Source organism: Myxocyprinus asiaticus, chromosome 17, assembly GCF_019703515.2.
Source record: "Myxocyprinus asiaticus isolate MX2 ecotype Aquarium Trade chromosome 17, UBuf_Myxa_2, whole genome shotgun sequence".
Taxonomy (NCBI): domain Eukaryota; kingdom Metazoa; phylum Chordata; class Actinopteri; order Cypriniformes; family Catostomidae; genus Myxocyprinus; species Myxocyprinus asiaticus.
In genome coordinates this window covers 7,876,243-7,902,694 of record NC_059360.1, presented here as the reverse complement: position 1 = coordinate 7,902,694, position 26,452 = coordinate 7,876,243, and the positions used below count along the sequence as shown (strand labels likewise).

The 26,452-nt window shown below is 41.6% G+C and overlaps 1 pseudogene; it reads right to left on the bottom strand.

The window, feature by feature from the left end:
* Positions 1-8,419: 8,419 nt before the first annotated feature.
* LOC127454701 (uncharacterized protein K02A2.6-like) lies at positions 8,420-25,207 on the bottom strand (annotated as a pseudogene).
* Between the last annotated feature and the right edge of the window lie 1,245 nt (positions 25,208-26,452).

Below are 26,452 nucleotides of genomic sequence, written 5' to 3'. Positions count from 1 at the left end.
CAAGTTCTTGTGCTTTGGATTTTTTAATGAATGAGGCATACTGTATGATCCTACCCCTAAGAACAGCCTTAAGTGCCTCCCAAGCCACGCCCACAGAGGATACTGAGGACCAGTTGGTCTCCATATAAACACTGATTTCAGTCTTTAACATTTGTTGGAAATCAGGATTTTGCAAAAGGGACACATTAAGGCACCAACTATAAGATTTATTTTTCTCTGTATGTGGCATCAGCTCTAAACTCACCAGGGTGTGATCTGAGACTAAAATGTTTCCAATTGAGCAGTCAACAACAGATGAAATGAGGGACTTGGATATAAAAAAAAAAATCTATTCTAGAATAAATTTTATGGACTGATGAAAAAAAATTATAGTCCCTACCAGATGGTTTCAAAAGTCTCCAAATATCTGTAAGAACAAGATTTTTACACATCCTATGAAGCGTCAATGTTGCTCTAGGGGGCTTGCACACTTTTGCTTCACTATGATCAAGGACTGAATCCATCAAAAGATTAAAGTCTCCTCCCAATATTATATCATGAGGGGTGCCAGCGGCTTGTAACATCCCTTCAAGATCTATAAAAAAGCCCTGATCACTCTTCCTAATTTATCTTTAATCTGTTTATTTACCAATATAATGACTCCCTTGCTCTTACTTGAGCCAGTACTAAAGAAAACATGTCCACCTCATATCTTCCCAAATTTTTCAGCTTCCTGCAGGGAGAGATGTGTTTCTTGAAGAAACACTATATCATATTTCTTATGTTTAAGAAAAGTAATAACCTTCCTTCTTTTTATGGGGTGCATTTACATTCCATGTGGAGAGAGATAGTACACTCATATTAACATTTGACATATTGATATTGTAGAAAAAATAAATTGTGTGTCAAAAACAAAATTATATGGACCACATTCCCCATTAGTGAAACAATCAACCCCAGAACAAAACAAACAGAAAAAAGAAAAACGTGCGCATTAACCCCGCGAATGACAGCGCTAACCGGCGACAATCCTTCTAAACTCAAAAGGTCCATGAACGCCCACGAGCCCCCACGGCAACTTTGCCATCAGATTGCTCAATTTTGCCTCACAAATTTGTGAGGCAAAATTACATAACAGAAAATACTTTGTAAAATAAACCCAGTCAATAGGAAGAATGAACACAAAGAATGTGTAGATTCATTTACAGGACTGTCTCAAAGGTGTGATCTTCCACAAAACAAATTTCAGCTGATATAAAACCGTTCAGATTCCTCGGTCAGACAAACAAATGATCAGTGAGACAGCTGTTATGAGTTCAGCGGATGACGTAATCATTCCAAAGTCTCGTAAAAAAAAACTCAACAAAACAAACTACAGCCAGCAGGAGGAATAAGTACGAAGAACGAACAGATTAATCCACAGCTGTTCCAAAGGAGTGTTATTCAATAGAACAAGCTCCTGCCGCTAGGCGGAACCAATACAAAAAGAAACAAAACCGGCATCCTGGTTCCCATATGATCGAGTCAGTTCACTCGGAGGCTGCATAAAAGTATATACCATGACTTACATAATCCGTTGACTTCATAAAAATCATCCTTTGTGTGAGCAGCATGTAGATATTTTGCGGTCATCCGTAGTGTCCACTTTCAATCTGTCCGGGAACTTCGATGCAAAAGTAATCTTTCATCAATGCAAAAGTTTATTTAAGGAAAAGTGTTATTCACAAAACAAGCTCCAGCCGCACGGCGGAGCCAACGCAAAAAACCCAAAATGTCGCCCAGCTTCCTCAAGAGTTAGTACAGCGAGTCAGGCCCACTCACATGAGAAACATCCAATGGTTTACTCAGTCATTGATTCTATAAAAGACTTTGCCAGATTTGGACATGTAAATACTTTGCGACCGACCTTCGTTTCTATTCTCAGTTTGTCGAACGTTTCTCTCTTGTCGAACTCGCAAAGTCCGGGAACAATGGTTCTTCCAAGAAAGCTTCCCTTTGCTCCTCGCCTGGCACAACACAAGATCTTTCTCGGTTGATCTCAGAAATCTGGCCAGAATCGATCTGGGCCTGTCTCCCTCAGCAGATCTCCGAGCCGGCACTCTGTGAGCTCGCTCGATTTCCAGCTTGTGGCCTGTTATGTCGAGCAGACTCGGGAAAAACTTGTCTAGGAAATTCACCATATCTCTGCCATCCTCATGCTCAGGAATTCCAACAATTCGAACGTTATTCCTGTGGCTTCTATTTTCAAGATCTTCAAGCTTTTCAAGGAGATGTTCCAGATCAACTTTGGTTGCGTGCAGATTAGCGGTTAATTCCCTCTCTGCAGATTCCAGAAAATCGATTAGTTTTTCAACATCAGTCACTCTTGTACCTAACTCGGAGGATTTTATTTCCATCGCCGTGATCGATCGACATATTACAGCAAGATACTCCAAGTCAGCAAGAATCGGCCTGTGACTGGGCAATCGTCCCCCGAGGGGGGAAGCCCAGCTGAGGCTTCTGCGTCCGACTGGACAAGCCCGCTCTCCGATGCTGCGCTCAAGAGCTCATCATCTTCGTGGGCTCCGAACAAGAAGCCAGACTCGCTGTGAGATGAGCCGGCGAACTCATCCGGAAGCCCGATTGGGTCAGACGAGCATGCTGGGGAATGGGAGGTCTGTGGGGGGATACCCGGCAGAGGCGATCCCATTGGGGTCCCCAAATCATCCCCAGTGCTAGCAGCGCTGGCCTCATACCCATAGGTAGAAGGACCGAGGCGGGGAGCCGCTGAAAGCAAGTTGCGACCGCAACGTTGCCATGGTCATGTTCTCGCAATGAGAACATGAACCATCCACAAATGCTGCCTCCGTGTGGGTCGTGCCCAGACACGAAAGACAGCGATCATGACCATCCGAAGTTGAGAGATAACAACCGCAACCAGGAATAACACACAATCAGAAAGGCATCTTTAAAAAGACGCATCTTTAAAAAGATGTTCCGTGTGTGCCGCTCTTTTAGAGAAATATATACTCTTTTAGAGGAAAAAAGCTCTTTCAGAAAATATACTCTCTTGTTTTCTGCCGAAGCGCCCAGGTGCGTTCTCTGCAGTGTACCAGTGCAGAGGAGGGAGAAGCCGCTGAAATGCGCCGTCACATCCAGCAGAGGTGAATAAACAGTAGAATTCAGCTCAATGAGCATGACCATTCGGCTCTGAAGAGAAAATCTGAATGAGTTGTTGCATACCAGCTCCTTTTATACCCGTATGTCCGGGGGAGTGGCATGCAAATACCATTTGCCAATTTTCATTGGCTCCCAAGAGTGACCCCTAGTGTCACTACATCGACACAACTTCGAGTGAGTGACAGATAGGGAACAATAGTGACAGCAGTCATTGTTACTTCAGTCACGGCTGCTACAATATTACTATAGTAAAACCATTGTTACTATATGGCTACTACAGTATTACTGAATAAAACAATGGTTAATTTTCATTAGTGTCCTTAACTAACAAAAACAAAATTCTCTAATTACCAACCCAACATTTAACTTAATACCTGCATTTATGCTACATGCATCAACATAAAGTGCATTTCATACTCAACATATATTCAGAAGTTGTACATCACTAAAGAATGAATAACCGTGCTGTAAAAATGTATGCTAGAAGAGATGTCGTAATGCAACGTGAGTGTTTTAATCATACATGGAAATCCCACATCTTCATCAACAGAGTAAGGGCAACATATCTTTGGCAATGAACACCCCGAGCACTTTAGTTTTTGTTTCATGTCTGTCCGAACTAGCAGCGAGTGCCTGTTTAAAGACAGAAGGGACACATGTCTGTGTGTAGGGTTTTACTGGTTGTTTAGATCAGTGTTACTATCAGAAATAATTAATAATTATTTCTTTAGTTATTAATTAATATTAAAATTAAATAATAAAATCTAACTCATTAAAACCTCATACGGGGCTCCAGTGAATGTAGTGCGCTATGTTCAGGAGTGGGTTTGGTTATTAGCAATAATTAATAATTATCAAAGATAATTATTAATTATTAAAATCAATAGAACATTGATGAGAATCAATGTTAACTTTTTTAATCCTTTAAATCAACAATTATCAAAGATAATCGTTAATTGTTAACAATAATGAAACACTGATTAAAATTAACACTAGCTTATTGATCCTTCAAATTCAACAATCATCAAAGATAATTATCAATTATCAAAAATCAATAGAATATTAGTAAGGATTAATATCGACGGGGCACCACCCTGGAATCAGGGACTAATAACCAGATAGTATAACAGTCTCAATATTAGATTGTTCTCTTAGGAAAATCGACATCGACAAGCATAAAGGCTTGAATCCGAGCACTGACATCCCGTCAGCATTTGACACAGGTGTATGCAAACAAACCAAAACACTTCTCTTTGAAATATAAAGAAGTTTATTTATGCAGTAATATCAATTAATAATCAATACAATGCAGTCAATAAACTTCCGACTTACAACTATAAACTAAAACAGTGATATGATTAGATATGGTAACCAAGATGATCTTATAACACATGTGAGGAAGGTGTGTGTGTGTATGTAAGGAGGGACGCGCACTAAATGGCAGATGTTACTCTCGTGGTGAGTACATCACGCGAGATTTCCGGCCAGAGAATATGGCGCGAATGTGGGCGGAGAGAAACCGGTCAATGGTGTCTGCCCGTTTACCGCGTGTCTCCGCTTGTACGATAACTTAGGGACAAAGCTGAGCTTTATCACGAAGTTATCTGCTAGCCAAAAGTGTGTGCAAGAATGTTTGTGAGGGGTTACGCGTGCGTACGTGCGTGTATGTGTGGTTAGTACGAGAGAGAGAGAGAATTAAGTGACGGCATCAAAGCTGGTTTCGCGATCGTGGGAGAGAAAGCAGCTGTTAGTTTATCACTCAGAGACGCGGTGGACGGCTCGTAAACCGTCCCGCGGTCTTTGATTCTTTAATGGATAAACTCAGTGTGCCGGTCTCATCCGCGATGGTGGAAATACACAACAGTCCAATGTGGTTGGACTACAACACAGCAGATCTCATTCGTCATAACAGTACATTACAGTAATACCTTGAGTATTATTAGCAGCAATGAGCGGACTCGGCGGTCTGTAAACTGTACAAGCAATAACATCTAGCATTTGTTTTATAGCCACATTCAAATGGCCTCTGTTGCACCCCCATTTTCACCTACAGTTACCAAAATTAGTACATATATAGTTCTCATCAAGCTGGACAACTTTCAGAATTATAATTATTAGCTCCACCCAACAGGAAGTCATCCATTTTGGATTTTTTTAATATTACATTCTCTGAACTTTTAAATACTCCTAGGGTATTCATGAGACTGTCACCACATTTAGACAACATTATGCCAAGATACTGAAGATGCTAAATTGCAAACAGATTTTGAAATATCGAATGGTGTTGCCATAGCGAGGCATTAAATTAATGGCAAAAAATGGGAAACAGCAGTGTCTCACATCTTCTGTGTGCAATGTGTGATTTAGATCAAAATTGAGATGTATGTTGGGGTCTAATCACATGGATTTGATTATTTTGGGTGACGGACATAGCGCCATCACTGGGCAGCAGGAAGCGTGGCTCTTAAAAGAGACTTTAAAATAGTTCTCTTAGTTGCTTCAAAATTGTCTAGAATAATGTCAAATGCCTAATGCATGTGTCCACCTTGCATTGTTTTCCGAAAGCCAACGGGTGGAAATGGTGCTTGGGCCCGTCATCGCTGTTTTTTATTATTTTTTATTATTATTACACTTCTTTTCAAGGTTTTCGTTTCTTTTGGAGTACATAACATGTGCGATAACTCTTAAAAGTTTGCACACACATCAGAGTCACTGGCCATTAGGGCGTGGCAAAGTTGCCGGGGAGGTCATGCAGGGGGGGCACTGCAGCACCACCTAGAACATGGGCCTGTTTGGGGGGCTCTGTAGCACATCCCTTTTGAGCTACAGTCACCAAACTTTGTACACATATAGATCTCATCAAGCCAGACAACTTTCGTGCTGACAGTCATAAGCTCTGCCCAAAAGGAAGTTGGCCATTTTGGATTGTTTGAAAAATGCATGCTGTGGAATTTGATATACTCCTCAGAGGGATTTCATGTTACATGTACCAAATGTGGGTGACATCATGCCAAGACACTGATGATGCTAAATTGAGAAAATAATTTTTGATATATCGAATGGTATTGCCATGGCGATGCGATAAATTAACGTCAGAAAATTGGAATAAGGAAATGTCTCATATCTTCTCCAAATATGGTTTGAATTTACATGAAAATTGAGCCAAATGTTTGTCCTTGCAGGCTGATCATATTGATGTAGCCATCGTGTGTCACGGTCGTTGCGCCACAAACTGTCGGAAGGAAGTGTGTCACTTTTAACAGACTTTGAAATATCCCTATTATATTAACCTGAATTGCTTAATTTTTTTTAGAATAATGTCATGACAGTGCAGATTTAAAATTCTGAAGGGATTCTTGATATCTTAAATACTGTTGCCATGGCAATGCATTAAATGTCATCATTCTTTTTGTGCATATTCACATGTTTTGAGGTATTTGGCATGCTTGGATTTTAAAGTTTATTGTTAATAAACATATTTCTTAATTTTTATATAAATAAAATATAATAAAAATATCAACTGAAATGTAAAAATAATAGAAAACTATGTCATAATGTGTATATGTAATGAGTGGCAATTACAAGAAATGTCCAATAGAGGGCAGCCAAGCTCCATGAATGATTCCCAAAATAACATAGAAGATTTTTTGTGTCCTGTCTAGAAGGGATCCCTCTTTCGTACGTTATGTATATGAAGTATGTGTAACTACGTTCTTCAGTTAACTATATTTCTCATTTCATTTGTTAAACATCTCCAGTTCTTGAGTTGGAGTTTCTGTTTAATCTGATCTGTGTATGTTTTGATTGCCGATCTGGCACTGGAATGTGTTATTTTGAATTTATGATAAATGTTTGTTCTGGCTGTTATCAATGTCGTTTAGTGTCAGCAGTTTTTTCTGCAGCTCACGCTCTTTTCCAGGAAATAGAAAAGCAAAATATGTCCCCCATTGTGACTGCATTCTTGGCCGTAATGTTTGTGTGTGTGTAGAATGTGTATTTTGTCTTTATCTCTCTCTCTCTCTCTTAATCGCTCTCAGGTGTGGGGTAACCAAGTGAGCTGATTGTTAATGTGCAGAGCCGGCACGCAGTGTGTTTCCTTCCTATATAAACCAAGTGTTTCATGGCTGGGTTGTGCGATGGGTGTTTGTGAGCTGTGCCATCTTGGTCACCGGTGCTCTCATGCAAATTCCCGCGCTGGAGTGGATTTTCCGGCAATTTTTTTTATCTACACAGTGTTGATATGGCAACAAGTAAACAAATGAAGTTTCAATTCTCACCAGCGTGTGTGGAAACGTTTAAACCACGTGTGTGACAACTAACCCCACATTAGTTTGTGCCCCGTGCTCCTCTAGGCTATGAATCTGAAAATGGCAATATATGCTGAAAGTGTTCATAAATATTTTTACTGATATAAAAATGTCAATTATATACAGTAGATATATGCAGTATCCAGAATATGACAAAAATGACCATTTTCATATATATATATATATATATATATATATATATATATATATATATATATATATATATCATATTTTTTTAAACACTTGTGGAATTTAAATGTGTACATAAATGCTCAAATATATTAACTCTAATTGTATTTGTTCGTATATGGCCAGTGGCGATTTCTCACATAACATGCCTAATAAATAAATATTTTTTTCATCCTATCATTCTTATTGACCTCTTTCCACTCATAATTCATCAACAAACGAATAGCAAAAAAAAAAAAAAAATATCCAACTCAGTCTAACTTTTTTTATCAGCGCTAATTTATGTACTTCACTAACGTACAATATCTCATGACCAACAGCAGCACACATAGAGATGAAGTTATCAAATATATTATGTTATTATGTGTAATAATTTGAGAGAGACCAGCCTGAAGATTAAGGATCATTTACTGAGGGAGTTCAGCAGCAAGCAGTACAATCAACAGTGTAACAGGTGGACTCAATATACACATCTGACAAGTTCTTCCTTGATGTTTTTAAAGCTAACTTGAACTGCACTAGACTGCCCCCTACAAATGTTCACAACAACATTTCACGTTTAAATCTCACTCTACAACATCCCCTTCCCCTTAAGTTTACAGTATTCTCCCCAAATGATTCACAGTTACTTCCCGCAATAGCAAAGTCACATTAATCAAATACAACAGTTACAACAAAAAATACAAATCACAGTTTAAAAAATACAAATCACAGTTCAAAGTTTTTTTTCTTCAGTTCTTAATCCTTCAAATGACCAGGCAATTTCCTGGTTCTCTGTGACCATCTCATGAGCACAACAGGGCTAATAACCAGTTATTTGCCAATTCATCAGTCATTTCTGTTGGTATCTCCAAAATTTGAGATAAACCATCTGTTCCTTCAGAGGCCACATTGGTTTCACTAGAAATGTCTCCAGTCCTTGTATCCTCAATTTCTTTAGCCACTGCAGAAGATGCATTGTCCGAAAAGTCAAAATCGGGATATTTACAGTCCATTACCTCCTCTGCAATGTTAATAAGTGATTTCTGTCGTGAGTGAATTTGATCCACATGCCATCGGACTATCTTCCCATCACCTAGCATCACTTTATAAGAAAGTGGTCCAGTGACAGTCTCTACATGCCCAGGAATCCATTTCGGTCCATAGCTAAAATTCCGCACAAGTACCGGATCTTCCACATTAAAACTACGTTCCTTGGCCTTTTTATCATGATGGACTTTTTGCTTTTGTTGTTGTTCATGAATCTTTCTGGTCAAATCAGGATGTATGAAGTCCAGAGAACATCGCAGTTTTCGTCCATATAACATTTCCACTGGAGAGAGACCTGTGGTGGTCTGAGGAGTAATCCTGTAACTGAATAAAGCTTGTGCCACCTTAGTTTCAGTTGTTCCTTCAACATACATTTTCAGCATTCCTTTCAAGATTTGCCCATTCTACTAAACCATTCTACTAAACCATTACTGGAAGCATGATAAGGTGCAGAGGTTACATGTAGTACTCCATTTTTATTCAGGAACTCCTTGAATTCCTCACTAACAAAACAAGTACCATTATCTGATACAATCAGTTCGGGTAATCCATGGTTGCTGAAGCTATTACGCAAACATTTATTGGTGGTAGCAGATGTGGCTGAATTCACTGGATACACATCTATCCCTTTTGAATGTGCATCAATCAAGATGAAGAACATTTTTCCCATGAATGGTCCTGCATAATCCACATGCAATCTTTGCCAAGGTTTTTCTGGCAAATTCCAAGGATGCAGTGGGGCTACAGCCAGAACATTTCTATGCTCTTGACAAGTATGACAGGATTTAACAATAAGTTCCACATCCTGATCTAACTTGGGCCACCACACATAACTTCGAGCCAAAGCTTTCATCCTAGATATCTCTGGGTGGCACTGATGCAATTGTTTCAGAACTTCTGGTCTACCCGAACTGGGAATTATTACCCGGGCCCCCCAAAGCCCCTGTACACTTAATTCAGCTTTTCTTGATGTGAATTTCACAAACTCTTCTCCAACTAATTCATGTGGAAATCCTCTTTGCACCATTTCTCTCACCCTGGATAATACCAGATCTTTTTGTGTCCACACTCTCACCTGTTCTGCTGTAATCAGAGTTATGTCTGCATTCTCCAGCATTAGGACTCTTTCCTCCTGTTCAATGCCAGATTCCCTCGGCAATGGTAAATGACTCAGAGCATCTACATTTCCGTGATCCTTGCCATCTTTGTAGATGATGTTGTATTCATATTCTCTTAGTGTCACAGCCCATCGCTGGATCCTAGGAGATGACATTTGGGGAACAGCTTTTAGCTCATTAAATAAAGACAATAAGGGTTTATGGTCTGTAACGATGGTAAACTTCCGGCCATACAAATACTTATGGAAGCATTGTAAGCCAAACATTACGGCCAACCCTTCCTTGTCCAACTGAGAATAATTCCGCTCAGCTTGATTCAATGTACGTGACATAAACTCAATAGGTCTTTCACTACCATCGGGCATCTTACGCAAAAGAACTGCACCTAGACCATAAGAAGAAGCATCGCATGACAAAATCACATCCTTCTGGGGGTCATAGTAGACTAAAACTTGCACTGAGTAAATCATTTTTTTAGACTGAGCAAAAGCAGCCTCTTGTTCCACAACGCAGTTCTATTTTGCATCTTTCCACAGCAACTTATGCACGGGTCTAAAACAGTAGACAAATTGGGCAAGAACATATTATAGTAATTTAAAAGTCCAAAATAGGTCATCAGTTCTGTCATATTCTTTGGTGAGGGAGCATTTTGAATAGCGGTTACCTTCTCTGGTACTGGATGTAGGCCAGTCTCATCCACTTTATGTCCCAGGAATATTACCTCTTTTTCCATGAAGGTGCATTTACTCCGCTTCAACCTTAGTCCTGCTTCCTGCAATCTTTCCAACAGAATGGCAAGCATTTGGAGATGCTCTTCATCATTATGACCAATCACCAAAATGTCATCTAGGAAGATTGCCACATATGGAAGACCTTGCAGCACCCCCTCGTTGGTTCTTTGGAAGATTGCAGGACTAGAAGAAATTCCAAAGGGTAAAACACAATAGGTAAACAATCCCTTATGGGTATTCACTGTCACATATTTCTTGGACTCTGCATCTAATGCAATCTGATGGTAGGCATGGCTCATATACAGTTTAGTGAACTTCTGTCCTCCTGACAAAGTTGCAAATAAATCCTCTATTCGGGGAATGGGGTACTGTTCCAACTTTGAAACTCGGTTTACCGTCAGCTTGTAGTCACCACAGAGTCTAATTGTATTATCAGGCTTCAAAACAGGTACTACGGGCGCAGCCCATTCAGAGTGTTTGACTGGCTCTATGATGTTTTCTCTTAACAGATGTTCTACTTCAGCTTCTACTTTCACCTTCATTGCATATGGAACAGGTCTAGCTTTGAAAAATCTTGGGACAGCTTCCTTGTCCACATAAATCTTTGCCGGTGGGCCCTTAAATTTGCCCAATTCCTCTTTAAACAATTCTGCATGTTGGCTAAGCACTTTAGGCAAGGTTAAATTTTCCACCCCCTGAATTCTATGTATGGCCTCCCATTTCATGCCTAAATCTTTAATCCACACTCTACCCAACAAATTTGGTCCTGTTCAGGGTACTACCACTATCTCCCTGTGTCTGGCTTTCACCTGCGCAGAACCCAACACTGTTAAAGCTTGGCCCGTATATTTGACATTTCTGTCAATTTTTCTCCATAATTACAATCCTGAGCTAGTTTTCTCAGTACTGCCACATAATCCAACACGGTATCCCCCTGTTCGCTTGATCTTGAATTGAATTTAAACCGCTGTACAATTTCACTGGGCTTTTCTCAGGTGTGGGGTAACCAGGTTGTTAATGTGCAGCACCGGCACGCAGTGTGTTTCCTTCCTATATAAACTGAGTGTTTCATGGCTGGGTTGTGCAATGGGTGTTCGTGAGCTGTGCCATCTTGGTCACCGGTGCTCTCACGCAAATTCCCGCTGCTGGAGCAGATTTTCCAGCAATTTTTTTTTTTATCTACACAGAGTTGATATGGCAACAAGTAAACAAATTAAGTTTCGTCTCACCAGCGTGTGTGGAAATGTTTAAACCACGTGTGTGACAACTAAACCTGTGTTAGAGTTTGTGCCCCGCGCTCCTCTAGGCTACGAATCTGAAAATGGCAAGATATGCTGAAAGTAAGTTTTCATAAATATTTTTACTGATATAAAAATGTCAATTATATACGGTTGATATATGCAATATACAGAATATGACAAAAATGACAGTTTTCATATATGTATCATGTTTTTTTAAACTAATTTTGACACTTGACAATAAATACACAACAAAGCCACAGCATTGACCGAAATAATGCATGGATTGATGACAAAACACACACACACGCATTAAGGGGAATTATGTAAATTACATATCTGACTGCATGGAATTGCATATAGTTTTTCGGAATTGGGGCACACTGTAATGCAGTGTTACAACGTGCCCCATTTGTGCAACTGGGATTTAAATCTGGCTGGTCACTTCTGCTGGCTATCTGAGAATTAAAAGACTACTGTATGTAAGATGCTAGCTAAAAGATTGGAGATTAAAATGATACCAAGTTTGCCTCATTTTAAATAAACAGTAAAAACAGAGATGAAAATTGACTCATGCGAATTTTTACTTTTGCTACCTTAAAATGAACTTTGGAACCGCAATTTTTTTTTATCTACACAGTGTTGATATAGCAACAAGTAATCAAATGAAGTTTCGTCTCACCAGCGTGTGTGGAAACGTTTAAACCACGTGTGTGACTACTAACCCCGCATTAGTTTGTGCCCCGTGCTCCCCTAGGCTACGAATCTGAAAATGGCAATATATGCTGAACACTTGTATGCTGAAAGAAAGTGCTCATACATGATTTACTGATATAAAAATGTCAATTATATACAGTAGATATATGCAATATACAGAATATGACAATATGACAAAAATGTATCTTGTGTTTTAAACACTTGTGGAATTTAAATGTGTACATAAATGCTCAAATATATGAACTCTAATTGTATTTGTTCGTACTGTATATGGCCAGTGGCAATATCTCAGGGCCAGCAAAGTCTTCTCTGCTGCCATAACATATCTAATAAATAAATATTTTTTCATCCTTTCATTCTCGTTGACCTTTTTGCCTATGTATTTTCAATTGCTTTCCACTCATAATTCATCTAAAAACGAATAGCAAATAATAATAATAAAAAATTTATCCAATCAGCAGGGGGGCTCTGTAGTGCCACCTAGAAGATGGGCATGTTCAGGGGGCTCTGTAGCACATACCTTTTGAGCTACCATCACCAAACTTTGTACACATATAGAGCTCATCAAGCCAGACAACTTTTGTGCTGACAGTCATAAGCTCTGCCCAAAAGGAAGTTGGCCATTTTGGATTGAATGTGCATTTTTTGAAAATATCAGGCCCCGAATTTTGAATACTCCTAGGAGATTCATGTGAGTGGCACCAAAATTAGGCAATATTATGCCAAGACATTGAAGATGCTGAATTGTGCACGGATTTTTGATATTTTGAATGGTGTTGCCATGGCAAGGCAATAAATGAAGGGCAAACATGTGAAACAGGATGTTCCTTCTGTGTGCATTGTATGATTTTGATGAATTCAGCTGTATGTTTTGTAATGGGCGCTGATCACATTTATGCGGCTATTGTGGGTCACGGGCATAGCGCCACTTGCAGCAGGAAGTAGGGCAATTTTAACAGACTTTGAAATAGCCCTCTTGTGTTTACGTGCATTGCTTCAAAATTCTTTAGAATAATGTCAAGACACTGCTGATGTAAAATTGTAAAGAGATATTTGATATCTTAAATACCGTATCCACTGCAATTTATTGTGCAAGTGAACGCAGTTTTAAAGTTAAATAAAAAGCTACAGCAGTTTAAATTTATTGTAATGAAAATGTACTGCACAATCTTTTTATTTTTATATCAATAAAATATAATACAAATATCAGCTGAAATGTAAAAATACTAGAAAACCAAAAGCCATATGTTTAACCCAGTTCTGAGTGGCAGTTAACTTGACGCAGTACCAGAAATGTCCAGTAGAGGGAATCCAAGCTCCATTGTTGAAAACGTCATGGTTACTTGTGTAACCTCCGTTCCCTGATGGAGGGAACGAGACGTTGTGTCGATGTAATGACACTAGGGGTCACTCTTGGGAGCCCGAGACACCTCTGGTCTTTGAAAAAAGGCCAATGAAAATTGGTGAGTGGTATTTGCATGCCACTTCCCCAGACATACGGGTATAAAAGGAGTTGGTATGCAACCACTCATTCAGGTTTTATGCTGAGGAGCCGATATAAGGTCCGGCCATTTCAGCGGGTAGTTCAGCATTGTGGCAGGAGGGACACAACATCTCGTTCCCTCCATCAGGGAACGGAGGTTACACAAGTAACCATGACGTTCCCTATCTGTCACTCACTCGACGTTGTGTCGATGTAGTGACACTAGGGGTCCCTATATGAAACGCCACAATTGGCTGAACTGTGTTACGTGAACTGGCGGTGTGTGGTGGGCAGACTACTCTGTGCCTCATAGCCAGCACACCAGGTCGACACGTAACCTCCCCCAACATAGTTATGAGTGTCGAATGGCCCTTTTTGGGGACAAGTCGACTATCCAAGAGATAGAGACAGGCTTAAACCAGTTGTAGTCTCTTTTCCCTTCTCTTTTTTCCACACCCTAAAAAAGAAGGGGAATTATCCGACTGGGCCGCCAGGTCTAGTCGGGGGGTGTCCCTCCCAAGGGGAAGACACCGCGGAGACCACACCTCGCCCAAAGAGAGGGGGGGATATTTAAGTGGAAGGATATGTCACATGGTCTTTCCAACCATGTGGAGAGTCTTCAAGGTAGATCCTGCCCAATGGGGGAGGAGTTACTACAAACATGGAGACTGGGGAAGAGTGGCTCTGCCCAAGGAAGATGCAGTTTGCCGACAGGGAAACGAATTAGCGGAAGATATATATATCACATGGGGTTAGCCTTACAGGGAACCGCCACATGCAGAGCGCCTACCCCAGAACAGGGCTCTTAGTTAGCACGTGTACTGGGCCGGCAGCGAATCTCTCCAAAAACTCGACTGCCACAGGGCTCGGAGGAAGTCAACCAGGGAACAAACTTGTGAACACTACTGGGAATTAATGGCGCAAGTCTTCAGCTCAAAAGGAGGTGGAAGGTGCTATGTGCAAGCATTACGGCCGGCTGGCTATCCCAGGCTTATCCACTTGTGTTGCGTGCCACTACCTGGGACGAAACCGGTTTCACCCGGAGGTTGTAGAACCTTGCAAAGGTGTTGGGTGTGTTAGAGAGGCACCTCTGGCCAGGGCCCAGGAAGCCGCTACACCCCTGGTAGAATGGGCTCGTAGCCCTATCGGGGGCAGCATGTCCTGGGTGAGATATGCCATAGTTATGGCATTAATGAGCCAGAGGGCGATCCTCTGCTTGGAGACAGAGCTTCCTTTCCGCTGTGCACCAAAGCAGACAAAGAGCTGCTCAGAGATTCTAAAGCTCTGCGTGCAATCCAAATAGATGCGTAAAACGTGCACCGGACACAGCAACGACAGGGCTGGGTCTGCCTCCTCCTGGGGCAGCGCTTGCAGGTTCACCACCTGGTCCCTAAAAGGGGTAGTGGGAACCTTGGGCACATAGCCCGGTCGGGGTCTCAGGATCACGTGAGAGTAACCCGGACCGAACTCCAGGAATGTTTCGCTGACAGAGAACGCTTGCAGGTCACCTACCCTTTTGATGGAAGTGAGCGCAGTCAGGAGGGCAGTCTTCAAGGAGAGTGCTTTAAGCTTGGCTGACTGCAAAGGCTCAAAGGGAGCTCTCTGTAGACCCTGAAGAACTACAGAGTGTTCCCATGAGGGAACAAGGTGCGGTCTGGAGGGATTCAGCCTCCTGGTGCCTCTTAGGAACCTGATGATCAGGTCGTGCTTCACTAAGGACTTACCGTCGACTGCGTCGTGGTGTGCTGCTATGGCGGCAACATACACCTTCAAGGTGGAAGAGGACAGCCTCCCTTCCAACCTCTCCTGCAGGAAGGAAAGCACTGATCCGAATGCACATCTCTGGGGGTCTTCGCATTGGGAAGAACACCACTTAGCGAACAGACGCCACTTAAAGGCATACAGGCACCTCATAGAGGGGGCCCTAGCCTGAGTGATCATGTCTACCACCGCAGGTTGGTTTCAGAGGTCTGATCGCGGGTGCCAGAGGGTGCCCTGTCCCTGAGAAAGAAGGTCCTTCCTCAGGGGAATTCGCCAGGGGGGAGCTGTCGTGAGGAGTGTGAGGTCCGAGAACCACGTCTGGGTGGGCCAGCAGGGTGCTACCAGGAGGACCTGCTCCTCGTCCTCCCTGACCTTGCACAGGGTCTGTGCAAGCAGGCTCACTGGTGGAAACGCATATTTGCGTAGACCAGGGTGCCAGATGTGTGCCAGCACGTCTATGCTGAGGGGAGCCTCGGTGAGGGCGTACCAGAGCGGGCAGTGGGAGGATTCTTGGGAGGCGAGCAGGTCCACCTGTGCCCGTCTGAATTGACGCCAAATCAGCTGGACCACCTGAGGGTGGAGTCTCCACTCTCCCCTGAGGGTAACCTGCCATGACAGAGCGTCCGCTGTAGTGTTGAGGTTTCCCAGGATGTGAGTGGCTCGCAGCGACTTGAAGTGCTGCTGACTCCAGAGGAGGAGACGGCGGGCGAGTTGTGACATACAACGAGAGCGCAGACCACCTTGGCGGATGACATATGCTACCGTTGCCATGTTGTCTGTCCGAACTAACAGGTGCTTGCCCTGGATCAACTGCCGGAACCTCCGCAGGGCGAGCAGAATTGCCAACAACTTGAGGCAGTTGATGTGACAATGCAGTCGCGGACCCGTCCAGAGGCCGGCAGCTGCGTGCTCATTGCAAACAGCGCCCCAGCCCATTTTGGAGGCATCTGTCGTGACCACGACGTGCCTGGAGAACAGTTCTAGAGGAACACCTGCCCATAGAAATGAGAGGTCAGTCCAAGGGCTGAAAAGATGGTTACAGACCGGCGTGATGACCACTCGATGTGTCCCGTGGCGCCATGCCCATCTCGGGACTCGAGTCTGGAGCCAGTGCTGAAGCGGCCTCTTATGCATCAACCCGAGCAGGGTGGCCACCGCTGAGGATGCCACCCGCGGTGATAGACATGATCACTCAGGCTAGGGTCCCCTCTACGAGGCGCCTGTATGCCTTTAAGTGGTGTCTGTTCGCTAAGTGGTGTTCTTCCCGATGCGAAGACCCCCAGAGATGCGCAGACAGATCAGTGCTTTCCTTCCTGCAGGAGAGGTTGGATGGGAGGCTGTCCCCTTCCACCTTGAAGGTGTAAGTTGCCACCATAGCAGCACACCACGACGCAGTCGACGGTAAGTCCAGGAGGAGGCAGACCCAGCCCTGTCGTTGCTGTGTCTGGTGCGCACTTTATGCATCTATTTGGATTGCACGCAAAGCTTTAGAATCTCTGAGCAACCCTTTGTCTGCTTTGGTGCACAGTGGAAAGGAAGCGCTGTCTCCAAGCAGAGGATCGCCCACTGGCTCATTAACGCCATAACTATGGCATATCTCGCCCAGGACATGCCGCCCCCGGTAGGGCTACGAGCCCATTCTACCAGGGGTGTAGCGGCTTCCTGGGCCCTGGCCAGAGGTGCCTCTCTAAAAGACATTTGCAGAGCAGCGGGCTGGGCAACACCCAACACCTTTGCAAGGTTCTACAACCACCGGTTGGAACCGGTTTCGTCCCAGGTAGTGGCACGAAACACAAGCAGATAAGCCCGGGATAGCTGGCCAGGTGTATCGCTTGCACATAGCGCCTTCCACCTCCTTTTGAGCTGAAGACGTGCGCTCTTAATTCCCAGTAGTGTTCACAAGTTTGTTCCCTGGTTGACTTCCTCCGAGCCCTGTGGCAGTCGAGTTTTCGGAGAGACTCGCGGCCGGCCCAGTACACGTGCTAACTAAGAGTCCTGTTCTGGGGTAGGTGCTCCGCATGTGGCGGTTCCCTGTAAGGCTAACCCCATGCGATATATATCTTCCACTAGTTCGTTTCCCTGTTGGCAAACTGCATCTTCCTAGGGCAGAGCCCCTCTGCCCCAGTCTCCATGTTTGTAGTAACTCTTCCCCTGTTGGGTAGGATCTACCTTGAAGACTCTCCACATGGTCGGAAAGACCATGTGATGTATTCTTCCACTTAAATATCCCCCCCTCTCTTTGGGCGAGGTGTGGTCTCCGCGGTGTCTTCCCCTTGGGAGGGACACCCCCCGACTAGACCTGGCGGCCCAGTCAGATAATCCCCCTTTTTTCAGGGAGCGGAAAAAGAGAAGGGGAAAAGAGGCCACGACTGGGTTAAGCCTGTCTCTATCTTTTGGATAGTCAACTTGTCTCGAAAGGGCCGTTCAACACTCATAACTATGTTGGGGGAGGTTACGTGTCGACCTGGTGTGCTGGCTATGAGGCACACAGTAGTCTGCCAACCACACACCACCAGTTCACATAACACAGTTCAGCCAATTGTGACATTTCGTATAGGGACCCCTAGTGTCACTACATCGACACAACATCGAGTGAGTGACAGATAGGGAACGTCATGGTTACTTGTGTAACCTCCGTTCCCTGATGGTATTTCACCGTAGCACCATCCTCTGATTCCTCTGCCACACTCTGGTCAAAGATGGGGTAGCGGAGCGCTTTTTGAGCTTTAGCCCGTATGTCTCGACTTTCTTGCCGTACTTGGTCGTCAGCGACCTCTCGGCTTTCCTTTTCAGCCAACTGGAGTCTTTCTACACACACCTTCAGCATAGTATTTGTAGTCTGGAGGTCTCGATGTAAAGCACGATTGCTTGCATCAAGCTGACTACACTGGGCTGTAAGTGTTTTTACCTCGCCCTTGAGTGTTGCTATTTCCAACTGGGCCTTGTGGTGGTAAAGTAGAAACAGCCTACCAACTACCTCCTGGATAGTGGTTACCTTACCTTGAGGATCGTGTGCATTATCTACCACGGCGGCCATTTCAGCATCACACTGAGATGGTGTGTAGCTGTTAAGCTCCTCCCTTTCTTCTCTAGAGACAAGGAGGAGGTCAGCGACGCAGTTGGACAGTGAGGTTTCCTCACCTGACCTGGGAGCTTCAGCTCCGGACGCTGATGGGGACTGGCTACTCATATCTCCCTGGTTTGACAGGTGAGAGGGTGATGTCCAGTGAACCCCTATAGGAACTCTTTATGAGTTCATGTTTCTGAAACTTAGCTGAGTTTTGAGGGTGGCGAATTACGACACCTGTTGCTCTGTGGAAAACACTGACACACCAGTCGTTATCCTGAGGAAAGAATGCACAGGTGGAACCACTTACCTGTCACTCACGAGGAACTGCTTTGTATTATTAACTGTTCCTTGAGCTGCTAATTTAGGTGAAATAATCACAGTATGACTATCAGCACGTCAGACTACTTTGTTAGTATCTAGTGACTGAATCTCTCAAACACAAACAGAAGGAGTAGTGAATTAGTACCAAACTAACAACCACTAACACAACACTTGCAATGATTCACAACCACAACCGGCTTTGTGTCTTAGCAGTTTGAATTTCCTGTAGAAAAAGGAAGCCAAGAAGGGAAACCTTTGGCTACTCTAAAATATTTAGTTATTTGCAAGAATATTGGAGGAAGCCAACAATTATCACGGCCTCACACGGGGCACCAATTATTATGTAGGTGCTACTGGTTGTTTAAATCAGTTTTACTATCAGAAATAATCAATAATCAATTGTTATTAATTATGGAATAATCAAATAACAATTTATATAACTAAATAGAATTTAACTCATTAAACTATTCTCCAGAAATAATCAATAATCAATTGTTATTAATTATGGAATAATCAAATAACAATTAAATAACTAAATAGTAATTAAATAGAATTTAATTCATTAAACTCTATTCTCGGGGCACCACTCTTTGAAAAGAGAAAAATGATAGCAAGTTACTGATTGAGTCTCATAAAACAAAATCTACCCTGTAGGTTGAGTATCTTAACTGTTAATCAAAATAATCAAAAAGGGGAAAAACTAGTTAAATTATTGGTATACAAATCTAATAGTAATCTAGTTACAGTTAGTTTCTAACACCAATAACATAATAGTACTCTGAGGTAACTTGGGAGTTCTTCACGTGGCAGAGGTTGGCTTCAACACAACATTCAAACAAAAACAAACAGGAGTACTTATTATAGTATACAAGATTTATTATAATCAAGCAGTAGTGAACACAGCCAATACTATCCGAATATAATCCAAAAATAAAATCAAGGATATCCTAAGCTAACAGTGGCGCTATATGCTAGTGTGTGTGTGTGTGTGTCCAGGTGTGGTAGCAAAGGAATCAAAATGGAGGATCAGGTTCAAAATGGAGGGTTAAATCCAAAATGGAGCTAATACCACGTGCGGGTGGAAATGAGCAGACACACAAAGGAACTGACGAAACAGGCAGGAGAATTTGGTTCACCAGCCTGAGTGGAACACAAACCGAGGCGCCACTCACTCAATGAATATCAGTGAGAGAGAGAGAATGAGAGCGAGAGAGAGAGAGGAAAAATGCATGCAGTTTAGTTAAGGGTAACCGCTCGTAACAGCAGGACTGAATTACTAGTTCAAATCACTCAACAAAACAAATGTAACCCCAAAAGAAAACTAAATACAAATCTCCCAACTCGAAGCAGCGAGCAGAGTTTAACATACAAATATACTCAAAACATCAGCATTTAGAATCAAAAATACGATTTAGATTCACAAGAAAAAACACAGTTTCTAAACTAAATCTGCCCAGATATCAAGCCTTACTTGGGAAATCCTGTGTGATTTCAGTAGGTTTGTCCGTTGGAATTCCTGTTGCATTGAGCGGTCAGGAGAAACGGTCTGAATGGTCCCTTGTCTTACGCTCGTCAGCGAAAAGACGCGTCTCTGCTTTATTCTTCGGATCCAGCGATGGAGAAGAATGCAGAAAGTAGTCAACGTTGAATGAAAAAGAGGGAGAAGGGAAACTGTTCGCCTTTCCGTTTTTCAAAATAAATTCACTGTTGCTTTACAGTGAAACTCAACCGGTTGATAAAAGTATACTGTAAGACTTGAACAAAGCTAAGTTAATCTTACTCTACCGTGGCCAAATGGTGAGGTTGGAAAAACGTGGTCTCTTTGTTCTCAGTCCAAACGGAGGGAAAACTCCTTCAGTACATGCACAGTACAGATGTCCCTTAACAGCCAGGCAGAGCTTAGCACAGAGAGCTCGAAATTCATCTGTCCGCGGGTTTTGTTGACGAGATGATGTCATCGGTCGTAGGCCGCTCGACCAATGGCGATTGAGACTGGGTCCATGGGCGGGACTTCGCATCCAGTCGTGAATTTGTGAAGGATCCTGGGAAACTGAGTTCAATGTCTCTCCTTTTGATCATAGAACAAAGGGCCATGCAGTCTCTGCTGCCATTTTAAGTGGGCCAAGGCCCTACAGCTGGACCTTATATCGGCTCCTCAGCATAAAACCTGAATGAGTGGTTACATACCAGCTCCTTTTATACCCATATGTCTGGGGGAGTGGCATGCAAATACCACTCGCCAATTTTCATTGGCCTTTTATCAAAGACCAGAGGTGTCTCGGGCTCCCAAGAGTGACCCCTAGTGTCACTACATCGAGTAACCATGACGTTTTATGCGGGCAGATTAGAACCTTTAACCTCTTATGCAATGAGCGGATCAATTACCACTAGAACACCCAGTCAGATTCCTTTTACCGGCGCTGATTGATGTACTTCTCCACTGACTTACAATATCTCATTACCGACAATAGCACATGTAGAGATGAAGTTATCAAATTTATTATGTTAAATATTTATTTTAGAGCTTGTGTTGATCATCAAGAATGACTTTTTTATCAAAGCAGACCATTTAAAATAATCTTTTACTAGCACTTATCGTTGCTGTGTGACTTCAAACGCAGTGTTTCATGAGCATGATGTTGTTATTTTGCTAGCCATCTTAAACTGATCTTTAACTTTATAAGTCATTCTTTTGATAAACACAGTTAACTGATGAACACAGATACACATACTTATACATAGCAGACTGCGCATGTGTGAGAAGTTGACAAAAGAGGGATCCCTTCAAGACACAACCGATTTTGTGATCTTGCAAATTCAACTAATCTCTGCATTATTTGCAGTAGCTTGCCATTTTTTATAATTTCCACAAATTTTCCACAAAAAACATAAATCTGAGGGATTCCCATAGCATTCCTTCAGTTTGACAGAGGCCAAACAAATGTTTGAAAAGCCTGAAGCAGTCGCAACATATCCAAATGCACAGCAGCTATTGTATCATCTCCATAGTAATAGTGTAGCATCTCCAAGTTGTGCGTTAACTATCAAAATCCTCCTAAACTTTCACGGGACCGCAGACAGCACACATACACCACAGCTAGCGTTTAATCTTCACCCTGCGTGCTGAGAATGAGACACAAAAACCTGCATTTATACAAAGAATCCCAAAAATTCACTAAAAATCTCCATTAGTTGTGTAATAAAATGTGATTTGAATTTGAAGTACTATTAATACAGTAGGCTACGAATCTGAAAATGGCAATATATACTGAACACTTGTATGCTGAAAGTGTTCGTAACTGTTTTTACTGATATAAAAATGTCAATTGTATAGAGTAGATATATGCAATATACAGAATGACAATATGACAAATGACAATTTTCATATATGTAACATGTTTTTTTAAACACTTGTGGAATTTAAATGTGTACATAAATGTTCAAATATATGAACTCTAATTGTATTTGTTCGTATATGGCCATATACCAGATTTAAATATCAGACAATGTAATAATGGCAATATTTTATGACCAAACTTTAGTTGTTGCAATGTAATTGATTACGTTGTGACAACTGGAAAAGTGAAATTGCTGTATTCATTGCCACAACGTAACTTTGGAACGGTGCAAGTCCGTCATGACGACGTTGTGGCATCATATAGTGTCAAAGGATCAATAGTGTCAATGGGAGGGAACGACAAAGGACCCAAAAGCACAGATGACGGTTCAATGGTAAAATTGAGTAAATCATTGCCGTGATCGGCGTCTCCTCGAGATCGCTCACCGTTCCCATGGAAATGCAGCTCGCGTGCCGGCTCCACCTGTGAGACATGAGGGAGAGAGAAAAACAAACAACACTATGAGCCAGCACAAATGCCAGAACCGTGACAAATAGTTGTTTGTTGGTAACCAGTTGTTAATTTTTGCTTTTAATAATTATTCTATGGGCGACATGCAGTATTCTAGCCTAATTTATGTCCTCATTTGCCCAACATTAATTTAGAGGCTATGTAAACAATTGTGCATATGAATAACAAATGCAGACTCAAAGTTAATGTATTTCATTTATTTTGACAGTGAACAGAGGAAAAAATGCAACAATAAAAGAAATTGAAACCTATTGCCACAGAATTGCAACGAAATTACAAGCCTAAATGACTTCTATGCTCATATTAAAATCTATTTAGACTGTCTTAACACCTAATGCCTTGAATTACATTTGTTAATTTAATTTAAAGGATAAATAAAAAATGGTAAATGACTTCATTACAATATAATCTTTAGATCTACATATTTTCAACAATAAATAATTACATTAAATTATAGCAAATATGTAAAATTAATCAGTTAGAATCTTTTTTTTTTTAAATACAATTAAAAATGTATTGATTAGATTTCCTGAACTTTTAAATACTCCTAGGTGATTCATGAGACTGTCACCACATTTAGACAACATTATGCCAAGACATCGAAGATGCTAAATTGCAAACAGATTTTTAAATATGGAATGGTGTTACCATGCCGATTCACTAAATTAATGGCAAAAATAGGGAAACAGGAAGTGTCTCATATCTTCTGCGTGCATTGTGTGATTTAGATCAAAATTTAGTTGTATGTTTTTTCTTGGGGGCATAGCGCCACCAACTGGCAGCAGGAAGGCAATTTTAACAGAAATAGCCCCCTAGTGTTTACATGAATTGCTTAAATTCTATAGAATAATGTCAAGACACTGCTGATGTAAAATTGTAAGGGGGTATTTTGATATCTTAAATACTGTTGCCATGGCAATGCATTGTTATCACTTTCTTCCTGTATTTTGGTGTTTTTGAGGCACTTGTTTTTGCACACAGAGTCATCGGCCATTAAATTTCACACATGAGCGTGGGGGTGGGCGGGGGGGGGGTGGTCTCTGTAGCACCCCTTTTAAAATGGGCATGTAATGGGGTCTCTGTAGCATCCCCATTTTCACCTAGAGTCACCAAACTTGGTACACATATTGTTCTCATCAAGCCGAACAACTTTCATACTTACAGTCATTAGCTTGCCCCACAGGAAGTCGGCCATTTTGGATTTTCTGAAATTTTGTAAGTTTAGTCTTGGGGGCTAATCACATGGATGTCACAGTCATAGCACCACCACCTGGCAGCAGGAAGTGTGGCTCTTACAACAGACTTTAAAATAATCCTCTTATATTTACCCAAATTGCTTCAAAACTGTTTACAATAATGTCAAATGCAGGTGTCCACCTTGCATTGTTTTCCGAAAGCCACCAGGTGGAAATGGACCCACTGTGCTTGGGCCCGTCATCGCTGCTTGCAGCTATATTTGATTTTGCTACTTTGAGGACAGGTTGAGCTCAGATAATAGTTATATATATATTGGATCAGCATCATGTCTCTAGTCTGGGAGAGGCCAAGGAATAGCAGGACAATCTTCATTTGGAAATGCATAAATATAGCTACATTTACACCTCATCCACATAGGGCTGGGCGATTAATTGCATTTTATTTTCAATTATGATTTTGGCTTCCAACGATTATGAAAACAAGATAATCGAGATAAAACAATTATTGTGCCGCATTCTGTTTCACAATGAAAACCCCCGGCATTATATCTTTTAAAGCATAATTTGTTAAAGTTCAAATAATAAGGAAGCAGTTTATGAAAATAAGCTTCGAAACTGGCTTTTCTCTGTGCGGTCAGCACCGCATCTATGAGTTGCTTGAAGTGACCGAGGAAGAGATTGAATCTTCTCCCAGCTGATGCACACTCTGGCATGGGGATGCTCATCACTCGCTTGCAACGCTTGCTTCAGCTAGATTATAATGTGATGGCTCGCGATGTAGTGAATCATAATATGTGTCATAATATGTGTCACTGTGTATCTTATGAAGAAAATTGGCGATATGTAGCTCTATTAAGAAGAAAAAGTTTGTTTTTTGTAAGTTAAAGATGGATCGAGGTGAACATAAAGGTGAGAGAGTGTAGACTTAGTCCATTATTCACTGGAATAAATGCGTGTGCATGTGTGTGCTGAACATGCACGTGTTCCGAAAATGCTCACACTAATGTGCACCTGAATGCCCGTCTTGGTGAGGTATTCATGTAAGCACAGAAAGTGATGTCTAAAGTGAACGTAAACAGCAGAGAAAAAAACAGATTTGTATTAAAATGTCGGACTTGTATGTATAAATGTAAGCTAATATACCTGCTGCTGTCTAGTGTGTCATTATAATAATCAAACAACTATACCAAGAAAATGAGAAAACACTCACTGCTCTTGACTGGGTAACTTTAGTAGCTTTAAAAAGTATTAATGTATTACAATCATACAGTGAAGACCAGTAGTAGTTTTATGTTGCATTTCATTCTGAGTGTTTACTTGAATACTTGATAGCCTACTGCTTTTATAAACTTTTAAAGCTGTTTAAAAAGCACAGAATTTTCTTAATTTGTATTTTTTGTTCTATTATTATTATTATTATTATTTTACTTCTATTATTTGCTGCTTTTTATTATTTTATTACTGACTGTTTACTAGTCTTGAATAATTACTCAAGAACTTGAAACCATTCTTCTGTAGTTAACATATTAGTTAGTGTTATTATTTGTTGTGGTTTTGAAGCTGGTATTGAGAATCGTCAAATTTCATTACTGACTACTGAAATTTTGGTATTGTGATAATATATAATCTTTATTGTACATGGTACAGTTGCAATCAAAATGATTCAACATCTCTGACCAGCAATACATTCTGGTGATGTGAATTAATACACATCAACTAAAACCTCAGTAAACAGTCAAAGTAAGTTTTTAATACACATTTGAGTGATTTTGAGAACAAAGAGTTCAGTTTACCCAAATTTTTTAATAAAAAATAACTAATTCTCTCCACAAATGTCATGTCAAAAATATTCAACCCCCAAAGTCAATCATTTGTTTGGAAATCAGACAGGTATGCTTATTATGGTTCCAACATGTCACACCTTTCAGTTTTACTTTCAAACTTATCTCGTCCTTATGATCCAGTTATTTACAAATTCATAAATGAACCTATAATTGGGCTCCATGCTAACATGATTTTTTTTCCCTCCCCTTTTCTCCCCAATTTGGAATGCCCAATTCCCAATGCGCTCTAAGTCCTTGTGGTGGCATAGTGAATCGCCACAATCCAGGTGGCGGAGGACGAATCTCAGTTGCCTCCGTGTCTGAGACCGTCAATCCGTGCATCTTATTTGGCTTGTTGAGCGCGTTACCACGGAGATGTAGAGCATGTGGAGGCCCACGGCATTCTCCGTGGTATCCACACACAACTCACCATGCGCCCCACCGAGAGTGAGAACCACACAT